Below are 19485 nucleotides of genomic sequence, written 5' to 3'. Positions count from 1 at the left end.
AACGGTTCGTTTATCTTTATATATTCTTCCGGGTGGGCGTTGTATTGGTTTTTCGGAAGTGTTACACCTGTAAGAGAAAAATTTAAACGGTTTGGAAAGGCCATGGGATGTAGAAATATTTTTTTCACATTTTACTTCCTTGTAAAAACAGGTAAATCAATAGGGATTTTCGTACGGATAAGTACCCAGTGAACGGTTCGTTTAGCTTTATATATTGTTCCGGGTGAGCGTTGTATTGGTTTTTCGGAAGTGTTAGACCTGTAAGAGAAAAATTTAAATGGTTGGGAAAGGCCATGGGATGTAGAAATATTTTTTTCACATTTACTTCCTTGTAAAAACAGGTAAATCAATAGGGTTTTTCGTACGGATAAGTACCCAGTGAACGGTTCGTTTAGCTTTATATATTGTTCCGGGTGGGCGTTGTATTGGTTTTTCGGAAGTGTTAGACCTGTAAGAGAAAAATTTAAATGGTTGGGAAAGGCCATGGGATGTAGAAATATTTTTTTCACATTTTATTTCCTTGTAAAAACAGGTAAATCAATAGGGTTTTTCGTACGGATAAGTGCCCAGTGAACGGTTCGTTTAGCTTTATATATTGTTCCGGGTGGGCGTTGTATTGGTTTTTCAGAAGTGTTAGACCTGTAAGAGAAAAATTTAAATGGTTGGGAAAGGCCATGGGATGTAGAAATATTTTTTTCACATTTTAATTCCGTTTAAAAACAGGTAAATCAATAGGGATTTTCGTACGGATAAGTACCCAGTGAACGGTTCGTTTAGCTTTATATATTGTTCCGGGTGGGCGTTGTATTGGTTTTTCGGAAGTGTTAGACGTGTAAGAGAAAAATTTAAATGGTTGGGAAAGGCCATGGGATTTAGAAATATTTTTTTCACATTTTATTTCCGTTTAAAAACAGGTAAATCAATTGTGATTTTCGTACGGATAAGTACCCAGTGAACGGTTCGTTTAGCTTTATATATTCTTCCGGGTGGGAGTTGTATTGGTTTTTCGGAAGTGTTAGACCTGTAAGAGAAAAATTTAAATGGTTGGGAAAGGCCATGGGATGTAGAAATATTTTTTTCACATTTACTTTCTTGTAAAAACAGGTAAATCAATAGGGTATCTCGTACGGATAAGTACCCAGTGAACGGTTCGTTTAGCTTTATATATTGTTCCGGGTGGGCGTTGTATTGGTTTTTCGCATGTGTTAGACCTGTAAGAGAAAAATTTAAATGGTTGGGAAAGGCCATGGGATGTAGAAATATTTTTTTCACATTTTATTTCCTTGTAAAAACAGGTAAATCAATAGGGTTTTATGTACGGATAAGTGCTCAGTGAACGGTTTGTTTAGCTTAATATATTGTTCCGGGATGGCGTTGTTTTGGTTTTTCGGAAGTGTTAGACCTGTAAGAGAAAAATTTAAATGGTTGGGAAAGGCCATGGGATGTAGAAATATTTTTTTCACATTTTACTTCCTTGTGAAAACAGGAAAATCGATAGGGATTTTCGTACGGATAAGTACCCAGTGAACGGTTCGTTTATCTTCATATATTCTTCCGGGTGGGCGTTGTATTGGTTTTTCGGAAGTGTTAGACCTGTAAGAGAAAAATTTAAATGGTTGGGAAAGGCCATGGGATGTAGAAATATTTTTTTCACATTTACTTCCTTGTAAAAACAGGAAAATCTATAGGGATTTTCGTACGGATAAGTACCCAGTGAACGGTTCGTTTAGCTTTATATATTGTTCCGGGTGGGCGTTGTATTGGTTTTTCGCATGTGTTAGACCTGTAAGAGAAAAATTTAAAAGGTTGGGAAAGGCCATGGGATGTAGAAATATTTTTTTCACATTTTACTTCCTTGTAAAAACAGGTAAATCAATAGTGCTTTTCGTACGGATAAGTACCCAGTGAACGGTTCGTTTACCTTTATATATTGTTCCGGGTGAGCGTTGTATTGGTTTTTCGGAAGTGTTAGACCTGTAAGAGAAAAATTTAAATGGTTGGGAAAGGCCATGGGATGTAGAAATATTTTTTTCACATTTACTTCCTTGTAAAAACAGGTAAATCAATAGGGTTTTTCGTACGGATAAGTACCCAGTGAACGGTTCGTTTAGCTTTATATATTGTTCCGGGTGGGCGTTGTATTGGTTTTTCAGAAGTGTTAGACCTGTAAGAGAAAAATTTAAATGGTTGGGAAAGGCCATGGGATGTAGAAATATTTTTTTCACATTTACTTCCTTGTAAAAACAGGAAAATCTATAGGGATTTTCGTACGGATAAGTACCCAGTGAACGGTTCGTTTATCTTTATATATTCTTCTGGGTGGGCGTTGTATTGGTTTTTCGGAAGTGTTACACCTGTAAGAGAAAAATTTAAACGGTTTGGAAAGGCCATGGGATTTAGAAATAATTTTTTCACATTTTACTTCCTTGTAAAAACAGGTAAATCAATAGGGATTTTCGTACGGATAAGTACCCAGTGAACGGTTCGTTTAGCTTTATATATTGTTCCGGGTGGGCGTTGTATTGGTTTTTCGCATATGTTAGACCTGTAAGAGAAAAATTTAAAAGGTTGGGAAAGGCCATGGGATGTAGAAATATTTTTTTCACATTTTACTTCCTTGTAAAAACAGGTAAATCAATAGTGATTTTCGTACGGATAAGTACCCAGTGAACGGTTCGTTTAGCTTTATATATTGTTCCAGGTGAGCGTTGTATTGGTTTTTCGGAAGTGTTAGACCTGTAAGAGAAAAATTTAAATGGTTGGGAAAGGCCATGGGATGTAGAAATATTTTTTTCACATTTACTTCCTTGTAAAAACAGGTAAATCAATAGGGTTTTTCGTACGGATAAGTACCCAGTGAACGGTTCGTTTATCTTTATATATTCTTCCGGGTGGGCGTTGTATTGGTTTTTCGGAAGTGTTAGACCTGTAAGAGAAAAATTTAAATGGTTGGGAAAGGCCATGGGATGTAGAAATATTTTTTTCACATTTACTTCCTTGTAAAAACAGGAAAATCTATAGGGATTTTTGTACGGATAAGTACCCAGTGAACGGTTCGTTTATCTTTATATATTCTTCCGGGTGGGCGTTGTATTGGTTTTTCGGAAGTGTTACACCTGTAAGAGAAAAATTTAAACGGTTTGGAAAGGCCATGGGATGTAGAAATATTTTTTTCACATTTTACTTCCTTGTAAAAACAGGTAAATCAATAGGGATTTTCGTACGGATAAGTACCCAGTGAACGGTTCGTTTAGCTTTATATATTGTTCCGGGTGGGCGTTGTATTGGTTTTTCGCATGTGTTAGACCTGTAAGAGAAAAATTTAAAAGGTTGGGAAAGGCCATGGGATGTAGAAATATTTTTTTCACATTTTACTTCCTTGTAAAAACAGTTAAATCAATAGTGATTTTCGTACAGATAAGTACCCAGTGAACGGTTCGTTTAGCTTTATATATTGTTCCGGGTGAGCGTTGTATTGGTTTTTCGGAAGTGTTAGACCTGTAAGAGAAAAATTTAAATGGTTGGGAAAGGCCATGGGATGTAGAAATATTTTTTTCACATTTACTTCCTTGTAAAAACAGGTAAATCAATAGGGTTTTTCGTACGGATAAGTACCCAGTGAACGGTTCGTTTAGCTTTATATATTGTTCCGGGTGGGCGTTGTATTGGTTTTTCGCATGTGTTAGACCTGTAAGAGAAAAATTTAAAAGGTTGGGAAAGGCCATGGGATGTAGAAATATTTTTTTCACATTTTACTTCCTTGTAAAAACAGGTAAATCAATAGGGATTTTCGTACGGATAAGTACCCAGTGAACGGTTCGTTTAGCTTTATATATTGTTCCGGGTGGGCGTTGTATTGGTTTTTCGCATGTGTTAGACCTGTAAGAGAAAAATTTAAAAGGTTGGGAAAGGCCATGGGATGTAGAAATATATTTTTCACATTTTACTTCCTTGTAAAAACAGTTAAATCAATAGTGATTTTCGTACGGATAAGTACCCAGTGAACGGTTCGTTTAGCTTTATATATTGTTCCGGGTGTGCGTTGTATTGGTTTTTCGGAAGTGTTAGACCTGTAAGAGAAAAATTTAAATGGTTGGGAAAGGCCATGGGATGTAGAAATATTTTTTTCACATTTACTTCCTTGTAAAAACAGGTAAATCAATAGGGTTTTTCGTACGGATAAGTACCCAGTGAACGGTTCGTTTAGCTTTATATATTGTTCCGGGTGGGCGTTGTATTGGTTTTTTCGCATGTGTTAGACCTGTAAGAGAAAAATTTAAAAGGTTGGGAAAGGCCATGGGATGTAGAAATATTTTTTTCACATTTTACTTCCTTGTAAAAACAGGAAAATCGATAGGGATTTTCGTACGGATAAGTAGCTAGTTTACGGTTCGTTTATCTTTATATATTCTTCCGGGTGGGCGTTGTATTGGATTTTCAGAAGGGTTAGACCTGTAAGAGAAAAATTTAAATGGTTGGGAAAGGCCATGGGATATAGAAATATTTTTTTCACATTTTATTTCCGTTTAAAAACAGGTAAATCAATAGGGATTTTCGTACGGATAAGTACCCAGTGAACGGTTCGTTTAGCTTTATATATTGTTCCGGGTGGGCGTTGTATTGGTTTTTCGCATGTGTTAGACCTGTAAGAGAAAAATTTAAATGGTTGGGAAAGGCCATGGGATGTAGAAATATTTTTTTCACATTTTACTTCCTTGTAAAAACAGGAAAATCAATAGGGATTTTCGTACGGATAAGTACCCAGTGAACGGTTAGTTTAGCTTTATATATTGTTCCGGGTGGGCATTGTATTGGTTTTTCAGAAGTGTTAGACCTGTAAGAGAAAAATTTAAATGGTTGGGAAAGGCCATGGGATATAGAAATATTTTTTTTACATTTTATTTCCGTTTAAAAACAGGTAAATCAATAGGGATTTTCGTACGGATAAGTACCCAGTGAACGGTTCGTTTAGCTTTATATATTGTTCCGGGTGGGCGTTGTATTGGTTTTTCGGAAGTGTTAGACCTGTAAGAGAAAAATTTAAATGGTTGGGAAAGGCCATGGGATGTATAAATATTTTTTTCACATTTTACTTCCTTGTAAAAACAGGAAAATCAATAGGGATTTTCGTACGGATAAGTACCCAGTGAACGGTTCGTTTAGCTTTATATATTGTTCCGGGTGGGCGTTGTATTGGTTTTTCGCATGTGTTAGACCTGTAAGAGAAAAATTTAAATGGTTGGGAAAGGCCATGGGATGTAGAAATATTTTTTTCACATTTTACTCCTTGTAAAAACAGGTAAATCAATAGTGATTTTCGTACGGATAAGTACCCAGTGAACGGTTCGTTTAGCTTTATATATTGTTCCGGGTGGGCGTTGTATTGGTTTTTCGGAAGTGTTAGACCTGTAAGAGAAAAATTTAAATGGTTGGGAAAGGCCATGGGATGTAGAAATATTTTTTTCACATTTACTTCCTTGTAAAAACAGGTAAATCAATAGTGATTTTCGTACGGATAAGTACCCAGTGAACGGTTCGTTTAGCTTTATATATTGTTCCGGGTGAGCGTTGTATTGGTTTTTCGGAAGTGTTAGACCTGTAAGAGAAAAATTTAAATGGTTGGGAAAGGCCATGGGATGTAGAAATATTTTTTTTACATTTACTTCCTTGTAAAAACAGGTAAATCAATAGTGATTTTCGTACGGATAAGTACCCAGTGAACGGTTCGTTTAGCTTTATATATTGTTCCGGGTGAGCGTTGTATTGGTTTTTCGGAAGTGTTAGACCTGTAAGAGAAAAATTTAAATGGTTGGGAAAGGCCATGGGATGTAGAAATATTTTTTTCACATTTACTTCCTTGTAAAAACAGGTAAATCAATAGGGTTTTTCGTACGGATAAGTACCCAGTGAACGGTTCGTTTAGCTGTATATATTGTTCCGGGTGGGCGTTGTATTGGTTTTTCGCAAGTGTTAGACCTGTAAGAGAAAAATTTAAATGGTTGGGAAAGGCCATGGGATGTAGAAATATTTTTTTCACATTTTACTTCCTTGTGAAAACAGGAAAATCGATAGGGATTTTCGTACGGATAAGTACCCAGTGAACGGTTCGTTTATCTTTATATATTCTTCCGGGTGGGCGTTGTATTGGTTTTTCGGAAGTGTTAGACCTGTAAGAGAAAAATTTAAATGGTTGGGAAAGGCCATGGGATGTAGAAATATTTTTTTCACATTTACTTCCTTGTAAAAACAGGAAAATCTATAGGGATTTTCGTACGGATAAGTACCCAGTGAACGGTTCGTTTAGCTTTATATATTGTTCCGGGTGAGCGTTGTATTGGTTTTTCGGAAGTGTTAGACCTGTAAGAGAAAAATTTAAATGGTTGGGAAAGGCCATGGGATGTAGAAATATTTTTTTTACATTTACTTCCTTGTAAAAACAGGTAAATCAATAGTGATTTTCGTACGGATAAGTACCCAGTGAACGGTTCGTTTAGCTTTATATATTGTTCCGGGTGAGCGTTGTATTGGTTTTTCGGAAGTGTTAGACCTGTAAGAGAAAAATTTAAATGGTTGGGAAAGGCCATGGGATGTAGAAATATTTTTTTCACATTTACTTCCTTGTAAAAACAGGTAAATCAATAGGGTTTTTCGTACGGATAAGTACCCAGTGAACGGTTCGTTTAGCTGTATATATTGTTCCGGGTGGGCGTTGTATTGGTTTTTCGCAAGTGTTAGACCTGTAAGAGAAAAATTTAAATGGTTGGGAAAGGCCATGGGATGTAGAAATATTTTTTTCACATTTTACTTCCTTGTGAAAACAGGAAAATCGATAGGGATTTTCGTACGGATAAGTACCCAGTGAACGGTTCGTTTATCTTTATATATTCTTCCGGGTGGGCGTTGTATTCGTTTTTCGGAAGTGTTAGACCTGTAAGAGAAAAATTTAAATGGTTGGGAAAGGCCATGGGATGTAGAAATATTTTTTTCACATTTACTTCCTTGTAAAAACAGGAAAATCTATAGGGATTTTCGTACGGATAAGTACCCAGTGAACGGTTCGTTTATCTTTATATATTCTTCCGGGTGGGCGTTGTATTGGTTTTTCGGAAGTGTTACACCTGTAAGAGAAAAATTTAAACGGTTTGGAAAGGCCATGGGATGTAGAAATATTTTTTTCATATTTTACTTCCTTGTAAAAACAGGTAAATCAATAGTGATTTTCGTACGGATAAGTACCCAGTGAACGGTTCGTTTAGCTTTATATATTGTTCCGGGTGAGCGTTGTATTGGTTTTTCGGAAGTGTTAGACCTGTAAGAGAAAAATTTAAATGGTTGGGAAAGGCCATGGGATGTAGAAATATTTTTTTCACATTTACTTCCTTGTAAAAACAGGTAAATCAATAGGGTTTTTCGTACGGATAAGTACCCAGTGAACGGTTCGTTTAGCTTTATATATTGTTCCGGGTGGGAGTTGTATTGGTTTTTCGGAAGTGTTAGACCTGTAAGAGAAAAATTTAAATGGTTGGGAAAAGCCATGGGATGTAGAAATATTTTTTTCACATTTACTTCCTTGTAAAAACAGGTAAATCAATAGGGTTTTTCGTACGGATAAGTACCCAGTGAACGGTTCGTTTAGCTTTATATATTGTTCCGGGTGTGCGTTGTATTGGTTTTTCGGAAGTGTTAGACCTGTAAGAGAAAAATTTAAATGGTTGGGAAAGGCCATGGGATGTAGAAATATTTTTTTCACATTTTATTTCCTTGTAAAAACAGGTAAATCAATAGGGTTTTTCGTACGGATAAGTGCCCAGTGAACGGTTCGTTTAGCTTTTTATATTGTTCCGGGTGGGCGTTGTATTGGTTTTTCAGAAGTGTTAGACCTGTAAGAGAAAAATTTAAATGGTTGGGAAAGGCCATGGGATGTAGAAATATTTTTTTCACATTTTATTTCCGTTTAAAAACAGGTAAATCAATAGGGATTTTCGTACGGATAAGTACCCAGTGAACGGTTCGTTTATCTTTATATATTGTTCCGGGTGGGCGTTGTATTGGTTTTTCGGAAGTGTTAGACCTGTAAGAGAAAAATTTAAATGGTTGGGAAAGGCCATGGGATGTAGAAATATTTTTTTCACATTTACTTCCTTGTAAAAACAGGAAAATCTATAGGGATTTTCGTACGGATAAGTACCCAGTGAACGGTTCGTTTATCTTTATATATTCTTCTGGGTGGGCGTTGTATTGGTTTTTCGGAAGTGTTACACCTGTAAGAGAAAAATTTAAACGGTTTGGATAGGCCATGGGATTTAGAAATAATTTTTTCACATTTTACTTCCTTGTAAAAACAGGTAAATCAATAGGGATTTTCGTACGGATAAGTACCCAGTGAACGGTTCGTTTAGCTTTATATATTGTTCCGGGTGGGCGTTGTATTGGTTTTTCGCATATGTTAGACCTGTAAGAGAAAAATTTAAAAGGTTGGGAAAGGCCATGGGATGTAGAAATATTTTTTTCACATTTTACTTCCTTGTAAAAACAGGTAAATCAATAGTGATTTTCGTACGGATAAGTACCCAGTGAACGGTTCGTTTAGCTTTATATATTGTTCCGGGTGAGCGTTGTATTGGTTTTTCGGAAGTGTTAGACCTGTAAGAGAAAAATTTAAATGGTTGGGAAAGGCCATGGGATGTAGAAATATTTTTTTCACATTTACTTCCTTGTAAAAACAGGTAAATCAATAGGGTTTTTCGTACGGATAAGTACCCAGTGAACGGTTCGTTTATCTTTATATATTCTTCCGGGTGGGCGTTGTATTGGTTTTTCGGAAGTGTTAGACCTGTAAGAGAAAAATTTAAATGGTTGGGAAAGGCCATGGGATGTAGAAATATTTTTTTCACATTTACTTCCTTGTAAAAACAGGAAAATCTATAGGGATTTTCGTACGGATAAGTACCCAGTGAACGGTTCGTTTATCTTTATATATTCTTCCGGGTGGGCGTTGTATTGGTTTTTCGGAAGTGTTACACCTGTAAGAGAAAAATTTAAACGGTTTGGAAAGGCCATGGGATGTAGAAATATTTTTTTCACATTTTATTTCCTTGTAAAAACAGGTAAATCAATAGGGATTTTCGTACGGATAAGTACCCAGTGAACGGTTCGTTTATCTTTATATATTCTTCCGGGTGGGCGTTGTATTGGTTTTTCGGAAGTGTTACACCTGTAAGAGAAAAATTTAAACGGTTTGGAAAGGCCATGGGATTTAGAAATATTTTTTTCACATTTTAATTCCTTGTAAAAACAGGTAAATCAATAGGGATTTTCGTACGGATAAGCACCCAGTGAACGGTTCGTTTAGCTTTATATATTGTTCCGGGTGGGCGTTGTATTGGTTTTTCGCATGTGTTAGACCTGTAAGAGAAAAATTTAAAAGGTTGGGAAAGGCCATGGGATGTAGAAATATTTTTTTCACATTTTACTTCCTTGTAAAAACAGGTAAATCAGTAGTGATTTTCGTACGGATAAGTACCCAGTGAACGGTTCGTTTAGCTTTATATATTGTTCCGGGTGAGCGTTGTATCGGTTTTTCGCAAGTGTTAGACCTGTAAGAGAAAAATTTAAATGGTTGGGAAAGGCCATGGGATGTAGAAATATTTTTTTCACATTTTACTTCCTTGTGAAAACAGGAAAATCGATAGGGATTTTCGTACGGATAAGTACCCAGTGAACGGTTCGTTTATCTTTATATATTCTTCCGGGTGGGCGTTGTATTCGTTTTTCGGAAGTGTTAGACCTGTAAGAGAAAAATTTAAATGGTTGGGAAAGGCCATGGGATGTAGAAATATTTTTTTCACATTTACTTCCTTGTAAAAACAGGAAAATCTATAGGGATTTTCGTACGGATAAGTACCCAGTGAACGGTTCGTTTATCTTTATATATTCTTCCGGGTGGGCGTTGTATTGGTTTTTCGGAAGTGTTACACCTGTAAGAGAAAAATTTAAACAGTTTGGAAAGGCCATGGGATGTAGAAATATTTTTTTCATATTTTACTTCCTTGTAAAAACAGGTAAATCAATAGTGATTTTCGTACGGATAAGTACCCAGTGAACGGTTCGTTTAGCTTTATATATTGTTCCGGGTGAGCGTTGTATTGGTTTTTCGGAAGTGTTAGACCTGTAAGAGAAAAATTTAAATGGTTGGGAAAGGCCATGGGATGTAGAAATATTTTTTTCACATTTACTTCCTTGTAAAAACAGGTAAATCAATAGGGTTTTTTGTACGGATAAGTACCCAGTGAACGGTTCGTTTAGCTTTATATATTGTTCCGGGTGGGAGTTGTATTGGTTTTTCGGAAGTGTTAGACCTGTAAGAGAAAAATTTAAATGGTTGGGAAAAGCCATGGGATGTAGAAATATTTTTTTCACATTTACTTCCTTGTAAAAACAGGTAAATCAATAGGGTTTTTCGTACGGATAAGTACCCAGTGAACGGTTCGTTTAGCTTTATATATTGTTCCGGGTGTGCGTTGTATTGGTTTTTTGGAAGTGTTAGACCTGTAAGAGAAAAATTTAAATGGTTGGGAAAGGCCATGGGATGTAGAAATATTTTTTTCACATTTTATTTCCTTGTAAAAACAGGTAAATCAATAGGGTTTTTCGTACGGATAAGTGCCCAGTGAACGGTTCGTTTAGCTTTTTATATTGTTCCGGGTGGGCGTTGTATTGGTTTTTCAGAAGTGTTAGACCTGTAAGAGAAAAATTTAAATGGTTGGGAAAGGCCATGGGATGTAGAAATATTTTTTTCACATTTTATTTCCGTTTAAAAACAGGTAAATCAATAGGGATTTTCGTACGGATAAGTACCCAGTGAACGGTTCGTTTATCTTTATATATTGTTCCGGGTGGGCGTTGTATTGGTTTTTCGGAAGTGTTAGACCTGTAAGAGAAAAATTTAAATGGTTGGGAAAGGCCATGGGATGTAGAAATATTTTTTTCACATTTACTTCCTTGTAAAAACAGGAAAATCTATAGGGATTTTCGTACGGATAAGTACCCAGTGAACGGTTCGTTTATCTTTATATATTCTTCTGGGTGGGCGTTGTATTGGTTTTTCGGAAGTGTTACACCTGTAAGAGAAAAATTTAAACGGTTTGGATAGGCCATGGGATTTAGAAATAATTTTTTCACATTTTACTTCCTTGTAAAAACAGGTAAATCAATAGGGATTTTCGTACGGATAAGTACCCAGTGAACGGTTCGTTTAGCTTTATATATTGTTCCGGGTGGGCGTTGTATTGGTTTTTCGCATATGTTAGACCTGTAAGAGAAAAATTTAAAAGGTTGGGAAAGGCCATGGGATGTAGAAATATTTTTTTCACATTTTACTTCCTTGTAAAAACAGGTAAATCAATAGTGATTTTCGTACGGATAAGTACCCAGTGAACGGTTCGTTTAGCTTTATATATTGTTCCGGGTGAGCGTTGTATTGGTTTTTCGGAAGTGTTAGACCTGTAAGAGAAAAATTTAAATGGTTGGGAAAGGCCATGGGATGTAGAAATATTTTTTTCACATTTACTTCCTTGTAAAAACAGGTAAATCAATAGGGTTTTTCGTACGGATAAGTACCCAGTGAACGGTTCGTTTATCTTTATATATTCTTCCGGGTGGGCGTTGTATTGGTTTTTCGCATGTGTTAGACCTGTAAGAGAAAAATTTAAATGGTTGGGAAAGGCCATGGGATGTAGAAATATTTTTTTCACATTTACTTCCTTGTAAAAACAGGAAAATCTATAGGGATTTTCGTACGGATAAGTACCCAGTGAACGGTTCGTTTATCTTTATATATTCTTCCGGGTGGGCGTTGTATTGGTTTTTCGGAAGTGTTACACCTGTAAGAGAAAAATTTAAACGGTTTGGAAAGGCCATGGGATGTAGAAATATTTTTTTCACATTTTATTTCCTTGTAAAAACAGGTAAATCAATAGGGATTTTCGTACGGATAAGTACCCAGTGAACGGTTCGTTTATCTTTATATATTCTTCCGGGTGGGCGTTGTATTGGTTTTTCGGAAGTGTTACACCTGTAAGAGAAAAATTTAAACGGTTTGGAAAGGCCATGGGATTTAGAAATATTTTTTTCACATTTTAATTCCTTGTAAAAACAGGTAAATCAATAGGGATTTTCGTACGGATAAGTACCCAGTGAACGGTTCGTTTAGCTTTATATATTGTTCCGGGTGGGCGTTGTATTGGTTTTTCGCATGTGTTAGACCTGTAAGAGAAAAATTTAAAAGGTTGGGAAAGGCCATGGGATGTAGAAATATTTTTTTCACATTTTACTTCCTTGTAAAAACAGGTAAATCAGTAGTGATTTTCGTACGGATAAGTACCCAGTGAACGGTTCGTTTAGCTTTATATATTGTTCCGGGTGAGCGTTGTATAGGTTTTTCGGAAGTGTTAGACCTGTAAGAGAAAAATTTAAATGGTTGGGAAAGGCCATGGGATGTAGAAATATTTTTTTCACATTTTATTTCCTTGTAAAAACAGGTAAATCAATAGGGTTTTTCGTACGGATAAGTGCCCAGTGAACGGTTCGTTTAGCTTTATATATTGTTCCGGGTGGGCGTTGTATTGGTTTTTCAGAAGTGTTAGACCTGTAAGAGAAAAATTTAAATGGTTGGGAAAGGCCATGGGATGTAGAAATATTTTTTTCACATTTTAATTCCGTTTAAAAACAGGTAAATCAATAGGGATTTTCGTACGGATAAGTACCCAGTGAACAGTTCGTTTAGCTTTATATATTGTTCCGGGTGGGCGTTGTATTGGTTTTTCGGAAGTGTTAGACGTGTAAGAGAAAAATTTAAATGGTTGGGAAAGGCCATGGGATTTAGAAATATTTTTTTCACATTTTATTTCCGTTTAAAAACAGGTAAATCAATTGTGATTTTCGTACGGATAAATACCCAGTGAACGGTTCGTTTAGCTTTATATATTCTTCCGGGTGGGAGTTGTATTGGTTTTTCGGAAGTGTTAGACCTGTAAGAGAAAAATTTAAATGGTTGGGAAAGGCCATGGGATGTAGAAATATTTTTTTCACATTTACTTCCTTGTAAAAACAGGTAAATCAATAGGGTATCTCGTACGGATAAGTACCCAGTGAACGGTTCGTTTAGCTTTATATATTGTTCCGGGTGGGCGTTGTATTGGTTTTTCGCATGTGTTAGACCTGTAAGAGAAAAATTTAAATGGTTGGGAAAGGCCATGGGATGTAGAAATATTTTTTTCACATTTTATTTCCTTGTAAAAACAGGTAAATCAATAGGGTTTTATGTACGGATAAGTGCTCAGTGAACGGTTTGTTTAGCTTAATATATTGTTCCGGGATGGCGTTGTTTTGGTTTTTCGGAAGTGTTAGACCTGTAAGAGAAAAATTTAAATGGTTGGGAAAGGCCATGGGATGTAGAAATATTTTTTTCACATTTTATTTCCTTATAAAAACAGGTAAATCAAAAGGGATTTTCGTACGGGTAAGTACCCAGTTAACGGTTCGTTTAGCTGTATATATTGTTCCGGGTGGGCGTTGTATTGGTTTTTCGCAAGTGTTAGACCTGTAAGAGAAAAATTTAAATGGTTGGGAAAGGCCATGGGATGTAGAAATATTTTTTTCACATTTTACTTCCTTGTGAAAACAGGTAAATCAATAGGGATTTTCGTACGGATAAGTACCCAGTGAACGGTTCGTTTAGCTTTATATATTGTTCCGGGTGGGCGTTGTATTGGTTTTTCGCATATGTTAGACCTGTAAGAGAAAAATTTAAAAGGTTGGGAAAGGCCATGGGATGTAGAAATATTTTTTTCACATTTTACTTCCTTGTAAAAACAGGTAAATCAATAGTGATTTTCGTACGGATAAGTACCCAGTGAACGGTTCGTTTAGCTTTATATATTGTTCCGGGTGAGCGTTGTATTGGTTTTTCGGAAGTGTTAGACCTGTAAGAGAAAAATTTAAATGGTTGGGAAAGGCCATGGGATGTAGAAATATTTTTTTCACATTTACTTCCTTGTAAAAACAGGTAAATCAATAGGGTTTTTCGTACGGATAAGTACCCAGTGAACGGTTCGTTTATCTTTATATATTCTTCCGGGTGGGCGTTGTATTGGTTTTTCGCATGTGTTAGACCTGTAAGAGAAAAATTTAAATGGTTGGGAAAGGCCATGGGATGTAGAAATATTTTTTTCACATTTACTTCCTTGTAAAAACAGGAAAATCTATAGGGATTTTCGTACGGATAAGTACCCAGTGAACGGTTCGTTTATCTTTATATATTCTTCCGGGTGGGCGTTGTATTGGTTTTTCGGAAGTGTTACACCTGTAAGAGAAAAATTTAAACGGTTTGGAAAGGCCATGGGATGTAGAAATATTTTTTTCACATTTTATTTCCTTGTAAAAACAGGTAAATCAATAGGGATTTTCGTACGGATAAGTACCCAGTGAACGGTTCGTTTATCTTTATATATTCTTCCGGGTGGGCGTTGTATTGGTTTTTCGGAAGTGTTACACCTGTAAGAGAAAAATTTAAACGGTTTGGAAAGGCCATGGGATTTAGAAATATTTTTTTCACATTTTAATTCCTTGTAAAAACAGGTAAATCAATAGGGATTTTCGTACGGATAAGTACCCAGTGAACGGTTCGTTTAGCTTTATATATTGTTCCGGGTGGGCGTTGTATTGGTTTTTCGCATGTGTTAGACCTGTAAGAGAAAAATTTAAAAGGTTGGGAAAGGCCATGGGATGTAGAAATATTTTTTTCACATTTTACTTCCTTGTAAAAACAGGTAAATCAGTAGTGATTTTCGTACGGATAAGTACCCAGTGAACGGTTCGTTTAGCTTTATATATTGTTCCGGGTGAGCGTTGTATAGGTTTTTCGGAAGTGTTAGACCTGTAAGAGAAAAATTTAAATGGTTGGGAAAGGCCATGGGATGTAGAAATATTTTTTTCACATTTTATTTCCTTGTAAAAACAGGTAAATCAATAGGGTTTTTCGTACGGATAAGTGCCCAGTGAACGGTTCGTTTAGCTTTATATATTGTTCCGGGTGGGCGTTGTATTGGTTTTTCAGAAGTGTTAGACCTGTAAGAGAAAAATTTAAATGGTTGGGAAAGGCCATGGGATGTAGAAATATTTTTTTCACATTTTAATTCCGTTTAAAAACAGGTAAATCAATAGGGATTTTCGTACGGATAAGTACCCAGTGAACAGTTCGTTTAGCTTTATATATTGTTCCGGGTGGGCGTTGTATTGGTTTTTCGGAAGTGTTAGACGTGTAAGAGAAAAATTTAAATGGTTGGGAAAGGCCATGGGATTTAGAAATATTTTTTTCACATTTTATTTCCGTTTAAAAACAGGTAAATCAATTGTGATTTTCGTACGGATAAATACCCAGTGAACGGTTCGTTTAGCTTTATATATTCTTCCGGGTGGGAGTTGTATTGGTTTTTCGGAAGTGTTAGACCTGTAAGAGAAAAATTTAAATGGTTGGGAAAGGCCATGGGATGTAGAAATATTTTTTTCACATTTACTTCCTTGTAAAAACAGGTAAATCAATAGGGTATCTCGTACGGATAAGTACCCAGTGAACGGTTCGTTTAGCTTTATATATTGTTCCGGGTGGGCGTTGTATTGGTTTTTCGCATGTGTTAGACCTGTAAGAGAAAAATTTAAATGGTTGGGAAAGGCCATGGGATGTAGAAATATTTTTTTCACATTTTATTTCCTTGTAAAAACAGGTAAATCAATAGGGTTTTATGTACGGATAAGTGCTCAGTGAACGGTTTGTTTAGCTTAATATATTGTTCCGGGATGGCGTTGTTTTGGTTTTTCGGAAGTGTTAGACCTGTAAGAGAAAAATTTAAATGGTTGGGAAAGGCCATGGGATGTAGAAATATTTTTTTCACATTTTATTTCCTTATAAAAACAGGTAAATCAAAAGGGATTTTCGTACGGGTAAGTACCCAGTTAACGGTTCGTTTAGCTGTATATATTGTTCCGGGTGGGCGTTGTATTGGTTTTTCGCAAGTGTTAGACCTGTAAGAGAAAAATTTAAATGGTTGGGAAAGGCCATGGGATGTAGAAATATTTTTTTCACATTTTACTTCCTTGTGAAAACAGGAAAATCGATAGGGATTTTCGTACGGATAAGTACCCAGTGAACGGTTCGTTTATCTTCATATATTCTTCCGGGTGGGCGTTGTATTGGTTTTTCGGAAGTGTTAGACCTGTAAGAGAAAAATTTAAATGGTTGGGAAAGGCCATGGGATTTAGAAATATTTTTTTCACATTTACTTCCTTGTAAATACAGGTAAATCGATAGGGATTTTCGTACGGATAAGTGCCCAGTGAACGGTTCGTTTAGCTTTATATATTGTTCCGGGTGGGCGTTGTATTGGTTTTTCAGAAGTGTTAGACCTGTAAGAGAAAAATTTAAATGGTTGGGAAAGGCCATGGGATGTAGAAATATTTTTTTCACATTTTAATTCCGTTTAAAAACAGGTAAATCAATAGGGATTTTCGTACGGATAAGTACCCAGTGAACAGTTCGTTTAGCTTTATATATTGTTCCGGGTGGGCGTTGTATTGGTTTTTCGGAAGTGTTAGACGTGTAAGAGAAAAATTTAAATGGTTGGGAAAGGCCATGGGATTTAGAAATATTTTTTTCACATTTTATTTCCGTTTAAAAACAGGTAAATCAATTGTGATTTTCGTACGGATAAGTACCCAGTGAACGGTTCGTTTAGCTTTATATATTCTTCCGGGTGGGAGTTGTATTGGTTTTTCGGAAGTGTTAGACCTGTAAGAGAAAAATTTAAATGGTTGGGAAAGGCCATGGGATGTAGAAATATTTTTTTCACATTTACTTCCTTGTAAAAACAGGTAAATCAATAGGGTATCTCGTACGGATAAGTACCCAGTGAACGGTTCGTTTAGCTTTATATATTGTTCCGGGTGGGCGTTGTATTGGTTTTTCGCATGTGTTAGACCTGTAAGAGAAAAATTTAAATGGTTGGGAAAGGCCATGGGATGTAGAAATATTTTTTTCACATTTTATTTCCGTTTAAAAACAGGTAAATCAATAGTGATTTTCGTACGGATAAGTACCCAGTGAACGGTTCGTTTACCTTTATATATTGTTCCGGGTGAGCGTTGTATTGGTTTTTCGGAAGTGTTAGACCTGTAAGAGAAAAATTTAAATGGTTGGGAAAGGCCATGGGATTTAGAAATAATTTTTTCACATTTTACTTCCTTGTAAAAACAGGTAAATCAATAGGGATTTTCGTACGGATAAGTACCCAGTGAACGGTTCGTTTAGCTTTATATATTGTTCCGGGTGGGCGTTGTATTGGTTTTTCGCATATGTTAGACCTGTAAGAGAAAAATTTAAAAGGTTGGGAAAGGCCATGGGATGTAGAAATATTTTTTTCACATTTTACTTCCTTGTAAAAACAGGTAAATCAATAGTGATTTTCGTACGGATAAGTACCCAGTGAACGGTTCGTTTAGCTTTATATATTGTTCCAGGTGAGCGTTGTATTGGTTTTTCGGAAGTGTTAGACCTGTAAGAGAAAAATTTAAATGGTTGGGAAAGGCCATGGGATGTAGAAATATTTTTTTCACATTTACTTCCTTGTAAAAACAGGTAAATCAATAGGGTTTTTCGTACGGATAAGTAACCAATGAACGGTTCGTTTATCTTTATATATTCTTCCGGGTGGGCGTTGTATTGGTTTTTCGGAAGTGTTAGACCTGTAAGAGAAAAATTTAAATGGTTGGGAAAGGCCATGGGATGTAGAAATATTTTTTTCACATTTACGTCCTTGTAAAAACAGGAAAATCTATAGGGATTTTTGTACGGATAAGTACCCAGTGAACGGTTCGTTTATCTTTATATATTCTTCCGGGTGGGCGTTGTATTGGTTTTTCGGAAGTGTTACACCTGTAAGAGAAAAATTTAAACGGTTTGGAAAGGCCATGGGATGTAGAAATATTTTTTTCACATTTTACTTCCTTGTAAAAACAGGTAAATCAATAGGGATTTTCGTACGGATAAGTACCCAGTGAACGGTTCGTTTAGCTTTATATATTGTTCCGGGTGGGCGTTGTATTGGTTTTTCGCATGTGTTAGACCTGTAAGAGAAAAATTTAAAAGGTTGGGAAAGGCCATGGGATGTAGAAATATTTTTTTCACATTTTACTTCCTTGTAAAAACAGTTAAATCAATAGTGATTTTCGTACGGATAAGTACCCAGTGAACGGTTCGTTTAGCTTTATATATTGTTCCGGGTGAGCGTTGTATTGGTTTTTCGGAAGTGTTAGACCTGTAAGAGAAAAATTTAAATGGTTGGGAAAGGCCATGGGATGTAGAAATATTTTTTTCACATTTACTTCCTTGTAAAAACAGGTAAATCAATAGGGTTTTTCGTACGGATAAGTACCCAGTGAACGGTTCGTTTAGTTTTATATATTGTTCCGGGTGGGCGTTGTATTGGTTTTTCGCATGTGTTAGACCTGTAAGAGAAAAATTTAAAAGGTTGGGAAAGGCCATGGGATGTAGAAATATTTTTTTCACATTTTACTTCCTTGTAAAAACAGGTAAATCAATAGGGATTTTCGTACGGATAAGTACCCAGTGAACGGTTCGTTTAGCTTTATATATTGTTCCGGGTGGGCGTTGTATTGGTTTTTCGCATGTGTTAGACCTGTAAGAGAAAAATTTAAATGGTTGGGAAAGGCCATGGGATGTAGAAATATTTTTTTCACATTTTATTTCCTTGTAAAAACAGGTAAATCAATAGGGTTTTTCGTACGGATAAGTGCCCAGTGAACGGTTCGTTTAGCTTTATATATTGTTCCGGGTGGGCGTTGTATTGGTTTTTCAGAAGTGTTAGACCTGTAAGAGAAAAATTTAAATGGTTGGGAAAGGCCATGGGATGTAGAAATATTTTTTTCACATTTTAATTCCGTTTAAAAACAGGTAAATCAATAGGGATTTTCGTACGGATAAGTACCCAGTGAACGGTTCGTTTAGCTTTATATATTGTTCCGGGTGGGCGTTGTATTGGTTTTTCGGAAGTGTTAGACGTGTAAGAGAAAAATTTAAATGGTTGGGAAAGGCCATGGGATTTAGAAATATTTTTTTCACATTTTATTTCCGTTTAAAAACAGGTAAATCAATTGTGATTTTCGTACGGATAAGTACCCAGTGAACGGTTCGTTTAGCTTTATATATTCTTCCGGGTGGGAGTTGTATTGGTTTTTCGGAAGTGTTACACCTGTAAGAGAAAAATTTAAACGGTTTGGAAAGGCCATGGGATGTAGAAATATTTTTTTCACATTTTACTTCCTTGTAAAAACAGGTAAATCGATAGGGATTTTCGTACGGATAAGTAGCTAGTTTACGGTTCGTTTATCTTTATATATTCTTCCGGGTGGGCG

The sequence above is a fragment of the Paroedura picta genome, unplaced genomic scaffold (genome assembly GCF_049243985.1).
Source record: "Paroedura picta isolate Pp20150507F unplaced genomic scaffold, Ppicta_v3.0 Ppicta_v3_sca19, whole genome shotgun sequence".
Taxonomy (NCBI): Eukaryota; Metazoa; Chordata; class Lepidosauria; order Squamata; family Gekkonidae; genus Paroedura; species Paroedura picta.
This window is presented reverse-complemented; position numbering follows the sequence as displayed.